The sequence below is a fragment of the Hevea brasiliensis genome, chromosome 7 (genome assembly GCF_030052815.1).
Source record: "Hevea brasiliensis isolate MT/VB/25A 57/8 chromosome 7, ASM3005281v1, whole genome shotgun sequence".
Classification (NCBI taxonomy): Eukaryota; Viridiplantae; Streptophyta; class Magnoliopsida; order Malpighiales; family Euphorbiaceae; genus Hevea; species Hevea brasiliensis.
This window is the reverse complement of record NC_079499.1, coordinates 91,626,333-91,643,851: the sequence shown is the minus strand read 5'-3', so window position 1 is coordinate 91,643,851 and position 17,519 is coordinate 91,626,333.

The window sequence follows — 17,519 nt, the reverse complement described above, 5'->3', positions numbered from 1 at the left end:
GAGCTCAAATTCCACCAAGTAATTGTTTCACTTTATTTTTATTTCTTTTATATATATTCACCTCTAACTTGTTGTCTTTTACAGGTGCTTCGCTTGTTTCTCATTCCATCCAAAAATAAAAAGTCGCCCCCGGACAACTTTCTCCTCCTGCTAAGAAAGTATCCACCACACCACATTTCAAGCCTAAGGTTCAAAGCACTTTGCATTACTACCAGGCTGTAGAGAAAGATCCTTCTATCTCCATTGTTCCCAAGTCCTCAAGCCGCATGACTCTAAGGACTAAAGGTTGTAAGACCTCTGGCATGAGTCTTGTTATGATTCCTACTGCCTTGGACTCGCTGATTCCTCTGAGGGAACTTCCACCATAAATATCTCTTCTTCCCAGGATGCTATTTCTAGTGATGGTGGAAGGACTACTGCACCTACCTTTGATCAAAGAGATGACACCAAGGTCATAGAAGAGGTTGATTCTCCAAACAATGTGTAGTTTACTTCTCTTTTTAACATTTATGACTTCACCCTTTATGCATTACTATTCCATCTCACTGTACAAACTTCCTTTTTTCATGTAGATACCAGATACTTAGGTTGTAATGACTTCTGTTGATCTTACTACTACTTCTACTACATTACTTGCTAATGAGCCTAATGCTGCTATTGCACTAGCTACTCTTACATCTCCACTGATCAATTTCAAACTATAGTTGATCCCCTATCATCCTTGGATCTCTCATTCTTCATTGATCTTGATGTTGATTCTGCCAGTTCTCCCCTTAGACATTCAACATCTGCTATTAGTGTGGCCAAGGAGAGATTGAGGCTTCTACTTACTCTGGAGATTAGTGACCTTTCTAAGGATCACTAGGGCATGATATTATCTTATCTTTCTACTTTGGCAGCTTTTGAGCCATCTAGGCAGTTTGGTGACTTCCAAGCTCAGTTGTCTAATTTGTTCCTTGACAACTGGGATAGGATGAAGATAGCTGAATCTCTTACTAAGGAGATTCAAGAGTTTATGTCGTAAAAGACTAATCTTCGTTTGTTTGTGGATCAATCGAACTCTCAGGTGAGCTTGGCTCAAGAGGAGAAAGAGGAGATTAGTGCACTAGATCAATGGCTACTTGAGCTAGAGGTTGAGATTGCCTAGGTAAAGGCCTAGAGGGCCTCATTGTTGAATCAAGTTACAGAGATACAGGTTAACTACACCCAGAGTGTCACACCTTACCCCTCTGTAAAGCATAACATGATCCCGTAGAATACCTAATGAACTACCGAACTCCACCTACCGATAACTCATTAAGTATCCTACAAGGGATTTTAAAATCATTTTTTTTTTACATTTTGGAAGTGGCGAGCATTTTGGTAGGAATTAAAATCATTTGTTCGAAGCTTTAAAACTAGTATAAATTTTTGTCTATTTTTATTTTTTCATAAATTTTAGAAAAATTTTGACAGAATGCCGTCTGTATTTTGAGAAAAAAATTCTTCAAATACCTGAAAAAAAAAAAACACTTCCAATAAATTTCCACAACTCCCAACCTTCTAATAATCTCAATTCAACTCAAAATTCTCAGATCAAACCATTTCAAAATAATTCCATCAACATTGCATTCAATAAAGCTAATTTACATTCACAAGTTTAATTTACAGATATAAAATCCAAAAATAATATTATTATAATTTATAAATACAACTGCTCAATTTTACATTAATATATATGAATAATATTTATTTACATCAAACTAAATTACATTGGGTATAAAATAATACCCGTGCAAAATCAACGAAGGCTTTTCCAGTTCAGCAGCTCACTCTGCTGCTTTTTCCTTGCTCCTATCTGCGACAGCAAAATAAGCTATCATGTAAGATGATTAATATTAAGATTAAATATAGGTTTGACACTTGGCACAATGTGATTGGGTCACTTAAACCTAGAGCTAATTAAAGGGTGACATGTGGCAAGGGTTTAATGTGTTAACCTAGCTATATAAGTGTTGTTATGAAAAAAGAAAAGCAACCAGCAGCCACTCCTCCTTTGTCACGCCATTTTGAGGCTCTCCATCTATTCTTCTTCATCTCTCATCAATTCAAAGAGATTAGCCATCAATCTCTTGAATTAAGAACACTAGAAATTGTTTCTAGTGTCCTGTTTACATCTTTAATCTCTTAAAAGGCAGAACTTGAATTTCTAATTAATAGAAAAAGCTTTAGAAGCTGTTCAAGGGCTGCCATAGGTGTTCTTGGTGTGGACAAGCTAGAGGGACAACATCTGGTGTCTTGAAGACGAATCTCAAAGGCACGCATACGCCAAAGTGCATCAAGAGGTTAGTGTAATCATTCTTGATTTAATCTAGGGTTCTAAAATTAATCTGATTAATTTTAAAATCTTAAATGGCAAATACAGATCCAAAAATATATTAAAAGAGTTTTAATATGTTGTTTATCATTGAAATCAAATAGATAAAAATAAATCTTGCATGATGCATGTGACCCTAGGTGAAAATTTTTGAATTCAATGATATAAACTTGTGTTTTTCACGCTTCCGTTCTCGGGGTCAATTGACCAAATTGCCCCTCGCTGGTTCGACCCGGTTTGCAAATAATTCAATATTTCTTCCAGATCCCTGACCTAATTATTTGACTGGCTTAACAGTTCTTTTTCATGATTTTCTCTTTTCCACTGTGTTCGCAATAGTTCTAAGGATCGCAGCGTCACATTTTACAGTTCGAAATTTGAGTTTAAATTGACTTCGTAGTCCTTCCCGAGAAGGTCACCCATCGCTGTGACTCTTGGCTCGTTTAACTTCTTATGTTCTGTTTTTCTTATTTATACTTAACTAATTGGCAATTACTAATTATTTGTGTTCAGGGCTTATCTAGTTGTCTTAAGTGTGGTTCTAATCCCCTCAGTTATCTGGATCGACACCGATCACCGGAACAGTAAAATATACCAGGCCATGCAAATAGGGGTGTTACAATTCTCTCCCCCTTAAAATAAATTTCATCTCGAAATTTTACCTGGTATCAATCTCTGAACAACTGTGGGTGCTGTCTCCTCATGTCCTCCTCTCGTTCCCAAGTAGCCTCCTGGCCCGAAGGATGGTTCCATACCACTTTCACTAACGGAATCTGCTTATTCCGTAGCTGTTTCACTTCATAAGCCAGAATCTCTATGGGTTCTTCTTCATATGCAAGTTCTGGATTCACTTCAATTTCTTCTACTGGTAGTACATGAGATGGGTCTGATCGATACCTCCTCAACATGGACACATGGAAGACATTATGTATCTTCTCCAACTTTGGAGGTAGTGCCAACCTATATGCCAAAGAACCCACTCTTTCCAGATTCTCATATGGCCCAATGAAGTGAGGACTCAGTTTCCCCTTTCTGCCGAATCTCATAATTTTCTTCCAAGGGGAAACCTTAAGGAATACTTTCTCACCCACTACATACTCAATATTTCGCCTCTTCAGATCAATATAGGACTTCTGACGGTCTGATGCGGCCTTGAGTCCGTCTCTGATTAATCTGATTTTCTCTTCAGTTTGCTGAAAAATTTCTGGCTCAATCATTTTTCTTTCACCTATTTCATCCCAAAATAGGGGAGTTCTGCATTTTCTGCCATACAAAGCTTCATATGGAGGCATCCCAATGCTTAATTGGTAGCTGTTGTTATAAGTAAACTCAATCAAAGGCAAGTACGTGTCCCAACTGCCCTCAAACTCAATCACACAAGCCCGTAGCATGTCCTCCAAGATCTGAATTACCCTCTCGCATGGCCATGCATCTCGTGGGTGGAATGTCGCATCTTGAAGTTCAATCTAGTTCCTAGGGCTTTCTGAAGACTACCCCAGAATCTAGAAGTGAACCTAGGATCTCTATCTGACACGATGGATACTGGCACTCCATGTAGTCTCAGAATCTCATCAATGTACAACTTGGCCAATCTTTCTAAACTATAGTCCATCCGAACTGGCAGAAAATGAGCAGACTTGGTCAGTCTTTCAACAATGACCCATACCGCATCATGACTCTTCTGTGTCCTCGAAAGTCCCTTCACAAAATCCATTGTTATTCTCTGCCATTTCCATTTTGGTACTGATAGTGGATATAATAACCCAGCGGGTACTTAGTGCTCTGCCTTCACTTGCTGACAAGTTAGGCATTTGGAAACAAATTCGGCCACATCTCTTTTCATACCCATCCACCAGTAATGCTCCTTTAGCCCTTTACACATTTTTGTACCACCAGGGTGCATGGCAAAAGGAGACTCATGTGCTTTCTTCAAAATGATCTGCCTCAAATCAACATCATTAGGAATCCATTTCTGCCTAAATTCCCTCAGAAAGTCTGTCCATGTCAGCACAGGTGGCTCAACTAGGTTGTGGGGGATGGTCTTCCACCATTCATATGCATCCCCTTACAGAAGAGATACTGAATATTCAAATTTTAATTCTTCAGCACACTGTAGTTTTCTGAATACCCTTTCCATTCTTTCTAGCCACTGTTCAGCCTCCAGTAGATCCATAGTACCCTTAAACTCGGTGGCCCTAAATTTCATTAATTTTTCATATTGCCGAGCCAAGGGCTGTGGTTGTGCTATGGGTGCTTGCATCTGAGCTTGAGGTGGCACATTTCCCGTCATTTATTGGAAAAACGCAGCCATCTGCTGTGCAAACTGAGTAGGAAACTACGGCGCTAGAGTAGGAGCTGGAATGGCTGATGTACTCACGTTTTGGAGTGCTGGGGCTTCCCCTTGAACCTCAGCCTCAACAGATTGTTCCACGGAATGATCTCCCTCTTCCATTCTATTTCTCAAAAATTTCTACTTCCTGAGATCAAACACAAGGAGGTTGACCTCCATTAGTGCATATTCATGATGTAAATATGTCATATGTATCAATTAAAGACACTTGAGCAGTTGTACTTATCAAAAAAATATTCATACACATAGTTAAAATTTATTGAAAAACCATGCTCTAATATCACTAAAACATGTCACACCTTACCCCTCTGTAAAGCATAACATGATCCCATAGAATACCTAATGAACTACTGAACTCCACCTACCAATAACTCATTAAGTATCCTACAAGGGATTTTAAAACCATTTTTTTTTTTACATTTTGGAAGGGGCGAGCATTTTAGTAGGAATTAAAATCATTTATTCGAAGCTTTAAAACTAGTATAAATTTTTATCCATTTTTATTTTTCTGTAAATTTTAGAAAAATTTCGGCAGAATGCTGTCTGTATTTTGAGAAAACAATTCTTCAAATACCTGAAAAAAAACACTTTCAATAAATTTCCACAACTCCCAACCTCCAAATAATCTCAATTCAACTCAAAATTCTCAGATCAAACCATTTCAAAATAATTCCATCAACATTGCATTCAATAAAGCTAATTTACATTCACAAGTTTAATTTACAGATATAAAATCCAAAAATAATATTATTACAATTTATAAATACAACTGCTCAACTTTACATTAATATATATGAACAATATTTATTTACATCAAACTAAATTACATTGGGTAAAAAATAATACCCGTACAAAATCAACGAAGGCTTTTCCAGTTCAGTAGCTCACTCTGCTGCTTTTTCCTTGCTCCTATCTGCGACAGCAAAATAAGCTATCGCTGAGTATAAAAATACTCAGTGGTGCACAATAAAGATTTGAAATGCAGTACATAAAACATTCATTGATAAATCACAATTTAAATATTTCACAATTACATTTCACAAATTATCAAAACTCATTATAGCACAATTTTGGTCAAACAATTTAATAAACATAGTGTTGCCAATTCATACACAACTTAAGCCATGACCCAAAATTTCCGATCAATGCCGTGTTGTACACCATGACAAAGCGATCTACAACCCCACTAATCGAAATCAATGAGGGAGGTGGCTAGCTAGCTAATGAGTACTCATCCGATCTACAACCTCAACTGGTAAACCAGAGGAGGAAAAATAATCAATCTCACCCCATAAATGGAGGAGGAATAATAAGGCACTATCATGCTAAGTGTGAATCAAAAATCTATTTCAAACATTTTATTCAAATAATTCATGAGAAATCTGATAAATTTCCAAAGTCATAGTTTCTTTCACAAAGTGGCAACACAATTCATGATTAACACCAAATTTTCATAAATCACACCAAATCAATTTTTCAATGACAAAATGCTCAAATAAGGTTTATTGTGCACAAACCTAACGTGAGTTGCCTCTAGGCCTTGACTCAGTCTTTCAGACCTTCCTAGTCTTTTTCAGCTACAACACAAAATTTATAGTGTCTCAGTATCTTTACTTCATAACAATTCCAATAACTAATTCCAATATGTTTAAACTTACATTCTTACAAATTTTCATGTTGAGGTTTCTATTCATGGTACTATTCAAGTCAAAACTTTCTTATACTTAAAAGGTATGGGAACTCCAACTATACTCACATACCACATTTTAGTCACCAATTTTGTTGGTTTTGGTTGTTTTCTCAGAACTTATGTCTTTTAGGCAAAATTGTAAATTTTCAGTTTTAGTGTCCTGTTTTGTACTGTTCCATTGGTCTTGTTGCTGATAGAATTTGGCTAAGTTTCCTTCATAGAATTTGTTCCTTATTGTCTTAACTTTATTTCCCTTTTTGAATCACTCCATTTGGAGTTTTGTAGCTCAAGTTATAGCCATTTGAACATGGCTGGAGGATTGGCCTAACCCAGATTTCTGGGCACCAAAACTGGTTCTGGCAGTTTTAAGTCACCAAATTTGGGTGGCTAAATGACTTGGTTAAGGGCATAATCTGGGTTTGTCTTCTCCATGAAAGTTTTAGGTCTATATCTCAGCTTTCTACTGGTAAAATTTCAGGTCATTTAGACCTGCCTAGCTCAAGTTATGGCCAAATGAACAAATACTATTCATTTGGTCATTTTTGTATAGGTCAGATTGCCTAAGTCTGGATTTGGTCAATTTGTTTTCAGTTTTGGTGTTCTGTTTTGTACTGTTCCATTGGTCATGTTGCTGATAGAATTTGGCTAAGTTTCCTTCATAGAATTTGTTCCTTATTGTCTTAACTTTATTTCCCTTTTTGAATCACTCCATTTGGAGTTTTGTAGCTCAAGTTATAGCCATTTGAACATGGCTGTCGAATTGGCCTAACCCAGATTTCTGGGTACCAAAACTGGTTCTGGCAATTTCAAGTCACCAAATTTGGGTGGCTAAATGACTTGGTTAAGGGCATAATCTAGGTTTGTCTTCTCCATGAAAGTTTTAGATCTATATCTCAGCTTTCTACTAGTAAAATTTCAGGTCATTTAGACCTGCCTAGCTCAAGTTATGGCCAAATGAACAAACACTATTCATTTGGTCATTTTTATACAGGTCAGATTGCCTAAGTCCGGATTTGGTCAATTTGTTCACTAGGTTTTGGCCACTTTTGGGCATGATTCCTAAATGAAAAATGTGTCATTTTGTGTCTAGTTTCATTCTCAATTGGCCTCACACCAATTGGGCTTGTAAATTCTCAGTTTTGGTCCCTGAAAGGGACCTTGGTCCTACTGCCTGCATAATGGCCCTAAGCAATCCGAATTTCCATTCAATTCCAACACTTCCAACATACCTCAATTGGTCACAAATGACCATTTCTCACCTCAAACAAGGTCAAACACACCATTTGACCACTTCTTCAAATTTTTGTCTTACAAACCCTAGGTGCCAAAACCCTAACTGCACTAATTGTTACATTTAACTAATTCAAAGCATACTAACATCACTCCATCACTCAATTAAGCTTCCTAACATAATTAAATCAATCAAAACACAAGAAAATTGCTCCCCTCCATAGGCTGGCCGAATTTCAGGTTTGGTCCCTCATAATTGTTTTTGTTTCTTTTTATGTTAATTTCTAAGTTTATTCAACTATAAACACAAGAATTAAACCAAAAATTTCAAGTTTGGTTCACTAACCTTAGTGCAGAATTTTCCACCTCCCTTTCCTTAATTTTCTCCTCTTCTTTCTTCTTCAATCTTCTTCTCAAAGCTCAAACATAAGGTTTTATAAAGTGGTTATGGGAGAAATTAGGGTTTAGTAAAGGTTTTAAAGCTTGAAACAAGCTTTAATGGAGGGTTGCACATGGAGGAGCTATGGGAAAGAGAGGGACGGCAAGAAGATTACTCTCTTTTCTTTTCTTTTCTTTTTTCTTTTTTCTTTTATTAATTTTTTTATCCTTTATGGAAAACCACAAATTCTTCAAATTTTATTTTTTTTAATTAGTATTTATTACATAATGCATGATGTCACCAATTTCCACTTTTTCTTTTTCTTTTTTTTTTATTTTTTCATTAGTTCTTTAATGTAATTCTCGATTCCAAAATGTTCTTTTCTCCGATTTTATTTGACAGTTAGGTCAGGAGTCAGCTCTCGGGGTCAATTGACCAAATTGCCCCTCGCTGGTTCGACCCGATTTGAAAATAATTTAATATTTCTTCCGGATCCCTGACCTAATTATTTGACTGGCTTAACAGTTCTTTTTCATGATTTACTCTTTTCTACTGTGTTCGCAATAGTCCTAAGGATTGCAGCGTCACATTTTACAGTTTGAAATTTTAGTTTAATTCGACTTCGCAGTCCTTCCCGAGAAGGTCACCCATCACTGTGACTCTCGGCTCATTTAACTTCTTATGTTCTGTTTTTCTTATTTATACCTAACTAATTGGTAGTTACTAATTATTTGTGTTCAGGGCTTATCTAGTTGTCTTAAGTGTGGTTCTAATCCCCTCAGTTATCCGGACCGACAGCAGTCACCGGAACAGTAAAATATACCAAGCCATGCAAATAGGGGTGTTACACAGAGCATCAGGAAGATAGATACTGAAGCAAGCTTCTAAAGGCAGCACTTCCTCATTTGGAGCTTCAAGTTTAGAGTTGTTGCAGCTGCTTTGACTTCCTTTCTTCTAGCAGTGGTCATTGGTTATCTATCCAAGTAGCTTTTCTATCCCTATTTTAGATCTGATTTGAGATTTGTACTTTTATGGGATGTAGTAGAGTTGTAGACACCATATTTTGGCTGACCTCTGAAGTCAAGGAACTTTTAAAATCGAGACTTTATTATCCGCTCTTAATTAATGTCCTTTGATCACAAATGGTTTTTCCGAACTCACCGATTGCTCGACCCTGGAACAAACCAATCTCACACTTAAGTTACTTGTTTTCCGATCTTATCAGATGGGTTCGAATCAATATTAGGTCTCCGGACCATCCAATCTTGCCTACCGATATTCTCTAATCTCTCTGTACAAATATCGCAGAACTTCATTTAACTAATGATGTGATCGGGCTTCTCGCTTGAAGGCCCCAGATATTTCTTAAAGTGGAGTTAAGATTTCTATCCGGTCTAATAATGGTGCCGATCTTAAAAGATCAAGTCAATGTCAAATCTCTGCAATTTTAATTTTCTAAGGTTTCATCCGGTGTTTGGTCATAACTTAGTCCGATCTCATTTTCGTGTGTAATGTTTTTTTTTTTTCCGATCTCTTATACTCTGATTAATAGCCGCTTTCAAGTTTAATGTTCAAATACGTTCAATCAATTAAGTACTCAGACAATTTGGATGCATTCCGATCTCATCAAGATATTGAACAAAAGGGATTCCAATTCATTTCAAAATAAAAAATATACAAGTCATTCAGCAGGAGGATCTCCTCCAGCCTGTTCCCCAGGTACATTATCAGCTCTCTGATACTCTCCCTCTCTCTCAGGCTCCTCGTTGCTCTCCTTTTCGGCCTCTGGAATGAGCTGGTTCATCCAAGAGAAGTCCTCCTCAGGATAACGCTTCCTCAGCTCGGCCAGGAGGTCATTATGGGCTTTCACATATGTCCTAACCTCTTTTGTAGTGCTTTCCTCTTCCTTGGCCTGGAGCTCCTCCTCCTTGGCCCGGAGCTCTTCCTCCTTCGCCCAAAGTTCCTCAGCGAAACGAGCGAGATTGGCAGATCGACTAGCCTGAGAAACTTCGAGTTCTCGCTCCGCTTCGATTATCCTCTCCTCGCAGTATTTCACCCAATCTTCCAGTCTAGCGATGTAGTCATTGGCAGAGGAGAGTTGAACCTGTGCAGCTGAGGCATCCTAGACCACCCTAAGGATCTCCCTCCTTAAGGCGTGGGCTTTCTCTCGGATGACATGTTGATTGGAAATAGCCTCCAAACCCAAGCTCATTGTCTGAGTTAAAATATCATCGATGCTCTCCTCTGCCAACCTATTATGATCTTCTTGGAAGCAGATGGAGGTGCCTATGACCTTGGCTAGGTTGGGATTCCCTCGGGTGGAGCGGTTCCGTTCTAGCGATTGGATCAGGAGTTAAGCACCCTGGGAAAACGTCCTAACCGTAGGACCAGAAGCCTCCCCTTCCACATTGGAAGAGATCAGAGGAGGCGGGGGAGGTGGAAGTTTGATCTGCTGAGGAGGAGGAATAGCGACCTCTACTTCTGGGATTGACTGCTCCTGAGGTCGGGGAGGGGAGCTCGGTACCTCTACCAATTCTCACTGAGAAGTCTGAGCAGCAGTAACAGTGGCCTCCTTCATTGCCTGCACCTTTCGAGAAACCTCCCTCTTGCGCTTACGGCTCTCCTTAGAAGCATCGCCACTAGCCATACCTACACAGAGAAGAAGTTAGTGAGTTTGCTAAGATTTAGAGGCTAGAGATATGGATAGTACTAGGGCCGAGGTCAGAAAGCTGAAGCTCGAAATCTTCTTCAGTGATCAGGCGCATCATCCACCACTTCATTTCGGCCATAACCGCATCTAAGCATGAGAATTTGTGGGTGGATGCCTGAGATTTTAACTCTTTCACCATGGCATCTTCGTCCTTATTTAAGGTGATCTTCTTCGAAATTGAAGCGAACAGATGTTGCCAACTCCGTGGGATACCCTCAAAGCCATTCGGAATCTTGCTCCTCAATATAAAGAACCGGTTCTTCCAGTTCTTCAGCGAAAAAGGGAGATCGGTGAAGAGCCTACAGTTCGACTTTGCCTGAAAGAACCAAAATTCATCATCCTTCCTTCAAGCAAGCCTATGAAGCTCGACAAAGACTTTAGCCATGGGCTCTAACTTCTTGGCTCAGCAGAGGCCCCTGAAGGCTACTAAAGTCTGCCAGAAGTTCAGATGTACTTGAGCTACCGAAACATGGTGGAACTTTAGGATGGCCTTGTAAAATTTGTCCAAAGGAAAACAGTGTCCAGCCTTCAACTGCTCTTCGTATACCATGATGAGATCGCCTTCATCAACGAAGTGATCTGCCTGAAGGTCACCATGGCATTTAATTAGCTCAAAAGAGTCGATCCGCAGATTGTACTCTTGGCTTATAGATTAGAGATCAATTTCTCTCAGGACCGAAGACATCTCGTCAACTGGTGGGTTTTCTCTTCTCAAAGACCCTCCTCACCTCAGTCTGGTGGCCGGATCAGTAACTAGAACGATGGCTGTATTGGAACGTCCGCTTGGCCCAGTCGCATCGCCTTCTTCCGAGGTCCACGAAATATGGACGGAAGGCGGGCTTGTAGCTCTCTAACCTTCAGCACCGCTTATTTTCGAAAAAATAAAAAGAAATTAACTAAGAAAAGAATCAAAACCCTTACCGGAGTGTGATCAGTGCCTGAAAACTTGATAAAATGAGAGAAAATACTGAGATTGCTAGGGAAGTTCTGAAATGACATAAGGAAAATGACTGACTCATCTCGTCCCTATTTATACCCGTCTGAGCATTAAATGCTCGCGAAGTCCCAAGCGACGCATCAGTTAGCAGAACTGGCTGTTTCCTCGACACGTCACAAGAAGGTTCCAGAAACATAATAAAAAATCGAATAAATGAGATCGGTTAGCTAAGGTCTTCGAATTGAACAAACTTCCAAAACCACGGATTGGCTAATGACGATTCGTTTAGGGATTAGATCGGATACACATATCAGAGATCGAAAAATAACTAATGCAATAATAAAACAAAAACATTTAAATGAAAAGTTTCATTTCATTTCTAAAAGATCAGATTACATCATTTGGGCGATCTCAAAAGATCGGATTACATCATTGGGGAGATCTCTAAAGATCGGATTACATCATTTGGGCGATCTCTAAAGATCAGCACTACATTCTACCTAGTTTAGGCCTACTCCAGATGCTGGCATATGTAAAAGCCTAGTCTTGTGGCTGAATCAAAAGATGTGTTTGATCAGAAAGCCAGCCACAAGTATTAGATAAAGCCTAGTCATCGACCAGAACCGAGCTGCAGTCAGGACGCCCGATGTGGTCGGAAGCCAAATGAACTTCAAGAGGCGATCACCGACATTAAGATTGAAATTAGCAGTCCTCTTGCCCGAAATCGGTCTACCGATTGTACCGGTAGACCGATTCGAGATCGGCATGATCGTCACTTTCGATCTTGATCGGCAAATTAGTCCGGTTCCCTCACTGTCATTAGATAATATCCTCATAGCTCTCCAATCGCCGGGATCATAAATTTTCAGGCGAGGAACAAAGGAAACAGCCGGAATAAGATCAAATGGTCCTTCATAATTAGAATTCTCACCGAAAAAACTAGAATTGGGGAAGGGGTGCATTGAAAATAAACTAAGAAAGGAAAAGTGAGGTGTGAAGATAATTTCCTATCGCTGCCTATATATATGGCCTTGGCATTTATTGCATACAGAACCCGAAGTGAACGCATCGATAACTGAAGAATTTATTACGTTGACCAAGGCAAGTCGGATAAAGAGGAAAGATCTAGAATGGGAGAGATTGGGAAATGAGAAGGGACCTGATATGAGAGAGAGATCGGAAAAGGAGAAGGTCATGATAGGGAGATCGAAAGAAAATAAAGATCGAAAAGCACGGAGGGATTAAATAACTTTCAATTAAGTTTTTTTTCATCGTCAGATCCGAGTTAGTTAAAGCATTGCAGGCGTGATCAAATCCTCATCACACGCCTCATCTGCAAAAATGCCCGCCTAGCAGCTAGACACCAAAACAGTTAAGGCAGTCCTATACATCTCGATTTCCACCGTTGATCACAATTGTAAGGATGGACTCAGAGCCCTCGGATTAAAAAGCAGACGACAGGTTCGACGCTTTTTATTCCCAGCCTTTGGATCCATCTTGTAAGGCAAGACCTTGAGCCGTCAAATTAAGAGAAGAAAGGACGGATATTCTGAACGGAATCCCGACCCTCCATTTTGATTCTCTTTAATTCTGAGACACCAGATTATGTCCTTTTGAATTTAAACCCTCCGTCTCCCCTGGTGAGATCCTGACCCTTCATTATGGGCACCCGTTCCCTATAAATACCTGCATACAATACTGTAGAAGGGATAGACAAAAAAGGTGGTGGTGATTATAGTGAAAAGACTCTGAAATTTGATTCAGTCTTGCTACTTCGCCATTTTGAACTTTTGTAGCGTTGAGAAACTTTAGAAACTAGTTTTCTTAAGTATCTTCATCAAAGGAGCTCTGAACCTTGAAATTTTCATTTTCAGTGCCTGTTCATTACTCTATAAAGCCATCTTCGTTCAGTTTTCATCCTCACCGCCCTAATATCAGTACATTACTCCCCAAGCTCAACTTCGTTCTGACCTATTCCTAATACGTCGGGCAAGTTTTAGCCCTTCTGCCGTTAACTTTCACCTCTGCAAGGCTTGTGGATACCGGAGTTAACTCATTTGTCTCCTCAACTTCCTACAGGTAAGCATCTAAACCGTTATTTTGTCAAATAACCTCGTTTGGTTTTCTCCAGCTTTCTTTTAAAATTTATTTTATATCCAGTCACACTATATCTCAAGATAGATTACTTAGGCCAATAGTTATTTCTAGTGTCTTCTCTTATTTCATTAGCAAATTCTATTTATCGTCATTTTTTTTTCATTTCCTTAGTGAGTAGGCATTCAAGTCACAGGTAACTTGTAAATACTCAAAAGAATATGGACAGGGATATTTCGAACATGAGAGTTTTCGGTCTAAAAGATAAAAATGACAAAGGAAGATAGATGTAACATAGGTCGGATAGGTTGGAAACTAGAATAGGTCAAACAAACAAGTCATGAGGTCGGGCCATGGAATGAGCCCAGCTAATGATATAATAGATCGGGAATCAAGATGAGGTCGGATCCCGGACTAGCGAATAAAAGGGGATCGGATATCGTTAATTGAAATGTTCAAATAAAGTGATCAGGCGGAAGATCGGAAAAGAGTTCAGTCTTTCGATCACTATCTAGTTATAAGGTCTTGTAGGCTAGGAAAAATTGTACATGGGTCTCTTGTGTCCCCAGTACCTCATTCCCACAAAAGGGATCAAGAAGGACCGTTCACCAAAATCTTTAGTTCCAAGTTCTTACAAAGCTCCATTCTAATAAATATATTAAGAGTTCGGGGGAGAGTTCTTACCTGGACTCAATTTAATTTTTAATGCAACACATTAAGAGATCGAGGGAGAGTTCTTACCCGAACTCAGCTTAATTCTTAAACGCAATATATTAAAGAGATCGAGGGAGAGTTCTTACCCACATTCTCAGCCAAAACCTTAATAAAATATGCGGAGATCGAAGGAGAGTTCTTATCCAAAATCTCTCACTTAAATTTTTAACAGAATACACTAAGAGATCGGGGGAGAGTTCTTACCCGAATTCTCGGTCAAAATCTTAATAAATATGTGGAGATCGAATGAGAGTTCTTATCTAAAATCTCCCGCTTAAACTTTAAACAGAATACACTAAGAGATCGGGGGAGAGTTCTTGCCCGAATTCTCGGTCAAAATCTCAATAAAATATGTGGAGATCGAAGGAGAGTTCTTATCCGAAATCTCCTGCTTAAATTTTAAATGGAACAGACTAAGACATCAAGGGAGAGTTCTTACCCGAATTCTCGGCCAAAATCTTAGTAAAATATATGGGGATCGGAGGAGATTTCTTATCCGAAATCTCCTGCTTAAATATTTAACCGTATACATCAAGAGATCGGGAGAAAGTTCTTACCAGAATTCTCTTAGCATTAATCCAAACTGAAAAAATCACAACCTCAATATCTGAATTAACCCCAACAAAAACCCATTACACAACACCTATTCACTGAAGGGTCATCTCAAGTACTCATGTCCTTGGGCAACCCTAAATAGTGAAATATCAAATATTCCTTTTATCCGTATAAAGGATTAACATCGTCATTACAACCCCCTAATTATTAATTTTAATTTATAAAGAGTATAACATTAAATCTACTTACCCTCGTTGAGGGACAAGGTGGGGTGCCTAACACCTTCCCCACCCGTATATGGACCCCGAATCTAGAAATCTCTATTTTCAAAGTGGTTTTTAAATTTATTCAAAAAAATGGTTTTCTTAAATTTCCCTCAAAATTAAAGTGGCGACTCCTCACTTTTCCCACTTATGTGAGAACTCATCCAGGCGATAGCAAAAACCCTTGCGACAGCTTGGCGACTCCACTGGGGACTTTTTTCACCTTAACCCTGGTTTAGAGGTCCAAAAATAGATTTAATTTTATGCTCATATAAATTAAATCTGTAATTAAGGGGTTTAACTTGCAAAATTAGAAAGTCTTGATATATTAATTGTTATTATTCTTTCTAACCATTTTGCTTACTTTGGTTGTCTTATTCCTACGACAATCTTCGTTTAAAAAAAAAAACTCCCCCTATCCAGGGAAGAGGTAAATATGTCCCTTCACACACTAAATACTTACACAATATCCTCACACACCTCAGCCCTATACCCAGGCTTTCTTACCCTCTTAGGAAATAGGAGGGAGTCATGTAGCGCTACCTGTGGGTTTTACCCCGTTAGTATCCGTGAAGGCTTCTGCTCAGATTGGAACTTGTTCCATTTACTGTGATACCCATGGAATTCTCCCGATAGTATTATGGTGGTGGAATGGGGCTCTACTATTCATAGTAGGGACGATTTAGGGACTTGTGATTTTTAGAAAATTAGACCTTGAGCTAAACTATCACATTTAAGATAAAACTATCCAATTAGATAGTACCTACCTGGTATTAGGACTCTTCCTATTTCAGAACAAAAGGGACATACTTGCTTTCACCTTACTCTGTTTATATTTTTAAATTTTTCTTAAATAACATGAGGGTAATTTTGAGTCATACTATCAGGATGATTTAAACACCTTCCTATTTAATAGGTGTATAAATATTGCCATGCCAGTAGTATAATTCAAAATTACTTGAATTTATTCTGCTGACCAACTTTCCACAGGAAATCAACATTGCTCCGAGCAAAGCAAACCCCATCGAGTAAGCAGTTCAACCAAAAAGAGTGTACTTAACAAGGTCCCGAGCAAAGAAGATAATGGAAGACCAGGAACAAATGCAGAACCTACAGGGACAAGTTTCAAAATTGAGAGACCAACTCTCAGAGCTAATGAAACTGATGAAAGAGATGTCTCAAAATAGAGAAACCATTCGACCTACACCAGAACCAAATTTACCAGCACTTCCCCCATTAGTAACAACGGCTGATTCCCATCAAGCTTCAACCTCTTTCACCTTTCAGCCTCCTATTCCTGATCCAACAATCACCTTTAATCCAACATTCCCTAGCTGCGAAATTCTCGTCTCTTATCACCAAACTGTCTCGAATGTGGATTTTCATCCTTCAGCACTGATCCCTTCAGTTTACCCCGTAACCAATTTTCCAACTAGGGGAATAGCTCATGCAGTAGGAGGGGAAAGTAGAGAAAGAGAAAATGAGAAGTTATCTACTCTGGAAGAAAGATTAAGAGCTATCAAAGGATTAAATATGTACGATTCAGTCGATGTGTCGTCACTGAGATTAGTACCAGATGTGGTTGTCCCACTGAAATTTAAAATCCCAGAATTCGATAGATATAGCAGAAACTCAGACCCGCGTATCCACTTAGCCACTTATATAGCTAAGATTTTCGCTCTCACAGAAGATAACAGGCTCTTGGTACACTTTTTCCATGAAAGTCTCGCAGGGGTAGCCTTATGTTGGTGCATACAATTGGATAGGAGTATATTATGCTCCTGGAAAGATTTGGTTGATGCTTTCCTTAAGCAATACAAGTTCAATTATGATGTTGCCCCCACAAGGAGAGACCTACAAAACCTGGTGCAGAGGGAAAGGGAAAGCTTTAAGGAGTATGCCCAGAGGTGGAGAGAAAAGGCGGCTGAAGTTTATCCTCCAGTGACTGATAATGAACTCTGCTCTCTGTTCATTGAGACACTGAAGGCCCCATACTTTAATTTAATGATTGAGAATACTTCTAACAGTTTTTCTGATATCATCCAGACTGGAGAAAGGATTGAAGTGAACCTTCGATTAGGAAGGTTACAAGAAGTGGTTGGGGAGGATTCCATGAAAAAGTCTAATAATTTTGGGAAAAGGAAGGAAGGGGACGTCCACTCCATTTCGAGACAAACTCACCTACCATCACAAAACAATTTTCGCTCATACACCCCAGCCCAAAATCCATATCCCCCAATC